Source organism: Cicer arietinum, chromosome 1 (assembly GCF_000331145.2).
Source record: "Cicer arietinum cultivar CDC Frontier isolate Library 1 chromosome 1, Cicar.CDCFrontier_v2.0, whole genome shotgun sequence".
NCBI classification, from domain to species: Eukaryota; Viridiplantae; Streptophyta; class Magnoliopsida; order Fabales; family Fabaceae; genus Cicer; species Cicer arietinum.
In genome coordinates this window covers 18202675-18206072 of record NC_021160.2, presented here as the reverse complement: position 1 = coordinate 18206072, position 3398 = coordinate 18202675, and the positions used below count along the sequence as shown (strand labels likewise).

Here is a 3398-nt window from a genome sequence, read left to right as displayed (position 1 = left end):
CAAACAGTTGGAATGCAAGCATAATAATGGTTGTGACATTTTATCAAACATTTGGAATGCAAGCATAGTAATGGTTGTGACATTTTATCAAACAGTTGGAATGCAAGCATAATAATGATTGTGACATTTTATCAAACAGTTGGAATGCAAGCATAAAAATGATTGTGACATTTTATCAAACAGTTGGAATGCAAGCATAATAATGGTTGTGACATTTTATCAAACAGTTGGAATGCAAGCATAATAATGGTTGTGACATTTTATCAAACAGTTGGAATGCAAGCATAATAATGGTTGTGACATTTTATCAAACAGTTGGAATGCAAGCATAATAATGGTTGTGACATTTTATCAAACAGTTGGAATGCAAGCATAATAATGGTTGTGACATTTTATCAAACAGTTGGAATGCAAGCATAATAATGGTTGTGACATTTTATCAAACAGTTGGAATGCAAGCATAATAATGGTTGTGACATTTTATCAAACAGTTGGAATGCAAGCATAATAATGGTTGTGACATTTTATCAAACAGTTGGAATGCAAGCATAATAATGGTTGTGACATTTTATCAAACAGTTGGAATGCAAGCATAATAATGGTTGTGACATTTTATCAAACAGTTGGAATGCAAGCATAATAATGGTTGTGACATTTTATCAAACAGTTGGAATGCAAGCATAATAATGGTTGTGACATTTTATCAAACAGTTGGAATGCAAGCATAATAATGGTTGTGACATTTTATCAAACAGTTGGAATGCAAGCATAATAATGGTTGTGACATTTTATCAAACAGTTGGAATGCAAGCATAATAATGGTTGTGACATTTTATCAAACAGTTGGAATGCAAGCATAATAATGGTTGTGACATTTTATCAAACAGTTGGAATGCAAGCATAATAATGGTTGTGACATTTTATCAAACAGTTGGAATGCAAGCATAATAATGGTTGTGACATTTTATCAAACAGTTGGAATGCAAGCATAATAATGGTTGTGACATTTTATCAAACAGTTGGAATGCAAGCATAATAATGGTTGTGACATTTTATCAAACAGTTGGAATGCAAGCATAATAATGGTTGTGACATTTTATCAAACAGTTGGAATGCAAGCATAATAATGGTTGTGACATTTTATCAAACAGTTGGAATGCAAGCATAATAATGGTTGTGACATTTTATCAAACAGTTGGAATGCAAGCATAATAATGGTTGTGACATTTTATCAAACAGTTGGAATGCAAGCATAATAATGGTTGTGACATTTTATCAAACAGTTGGAATGCAAGCATAATAATGGTTGTGACATTTTATCAAACAGTTGGAATGCAAGCATAATAATGGTTGTGACATTTTATCAAACAGTTGGAATGCAAGCATAATAATGGTTGTGACATTTTATCAAACAGTTGGAATGCAAGCATAATAATGGTTGTGACATTTTATCAAACAGTTGGAATGCAAGCATAATAATGGTTGTGACATTTTATCAAACAGTTGGAATGCAAGCATAATAATGGTTGTGACATTTTATCAAACAGTTGGAATGCAAGCATAATAATGGTTGTGACATTTTATCAAACAGTTGGAATGCAAGCATAATAATGGTTGTGACATTTTATCAAACAGTTGGAATGCAAGCATAATAATGGTTGTGACATTTTATCAAACAGTTGGAATGCAAGCATAATAATGGTTGTGACATTTTATCAAACAGTTGGAATGCAAGCATAATAATGGTTGTGACATTTTATCAAACAGTTGGAATGCAAGCATAATAATGGTTGTGACATTTTATCAAACAGTTGGAATGCAAGCATAATAATGGTTGTGACATTTTATCAAACAGTTGGAATGCAAGCATAATAATGGTTGTGACATTTTATCAAACAGTTGGAATGCAAGCATAATAATGGTTGTGACATTTTATCAAACAGTTGGAATGCAAGCATAATAATGGTTGTGACATTTTATCAAACAGTTAGACATAATCCACCGCCACCAAAATATAAACTTTGTTATATGACGATGGGAATGGACCCATGAAATCAATACCCCACACATCGAACACTTCTACTTCTAATACAGGATTTTGCGGCATCTCATCCCGTTTTGAGATGTTACCGGTGCGCTGGCATCGATCGCATTTCTTCACATAGTTGAATGTATCTTTGAATAATGAAGGCCAGAACAACCCCGATTGTAGAACTCTTGCTGCAGTTCGGTCACCACTGAAATGACCCCCATACTCGGAGTCGTGGCAGTGCCACATTACCTTTTCTTGTTCCTCCTCGGGCACACATCTTCGCAACAGCCCATCCACTCCTCTTTTGTACAGAAAGGGTTCATCCCATACACATAGAATTGCATCGTGGATAAACTTCTTTCGTTGTTGGTAAGTGAAATCAGATGGGATTGTACCCCCCACCTTGAAATTAGCAAAGCCAGCAAACCAAGGTACCGTGGTAATGGCAAAGATGTGCTCATCATCAAATTGATCTCGAATCGGTCTGATGTCCTCATTCTCCTTAACCTTCTCCAATCGAGATAGGTGGTCAGCCACAGTGTTCTCTGACCCCCTTTTTATCCCGGATCTCAAGGTCAAATTCTTGTAGTAATATGATCCATCTAAGCAACCGTGGTTTTGATTCCTGCTTAGTAAACAAATACCTCAAGGCAGCATGATCAGTGTAAACAATAACTTTCGATCCTAATAAATAAGACCGAAATTTATCAAAAGCATAGACTACAGCTAATAATTCTTTTTCAGTTGTAGCATAATTGTGTTGTGCCTGATTTAAAACATGACTAGCATAGTAGATCACATGCAACATCTTGTCTTTTCTTTGTCCCAGAACTGCCCCAATAGCACTGTCACTTGCATCACACATGATTTCAAAAGGTAGTGACCAGTCAGGTGCAGTGATGATGGGGGCAGTTATCAGCTGGTTTTTCAAATTGTTAAAAGCATGCAAACAATCTTCATTGAATTTGAAAGGTGTGTCTTTCGCAAGTAAGTTTGTAAGTGGTTTTGCAATTTTTGAAAAATCTTTTATAAACCGTCTATAAAATCCAGCATGGCCTAAAAAGCTTCTAATGCCTTTCTCGTTGGTAGGGGGAAGTTTTTCAATCACTTCAACTTTGGCCTTGTCTACCTCGATCCCCTTGTGGGAGATTCGGTGGCCTAAAACAATTCCCTCCCTTACCATAAAATGACATTTCTCCCAATTTAGGACCAAGTTAGATTTTTCACACCTTTCTAATACAAGAGATAGATTAATCAAACAGTTATCAAAGGATGAGCCAAATACAGAAAAGTCGTCCATGAATACCTCAATATGTTTCTCAATCATATCAGAAAATATGGACATCATGCACCTTTGAAATGTGGC

The 3398-nt window shown here is 35.4% G+C and overlaps 1 pseudogene; it reads right to left on the bottom strand.

Moving 5' to 3' along the window:
* Positions 1–3398, bottom strand: part of LOC140921090 (uncharacterized) — a 6813-nt pseudogene that overhangs the window by 1465 nt on the left and 1950 nt on the right.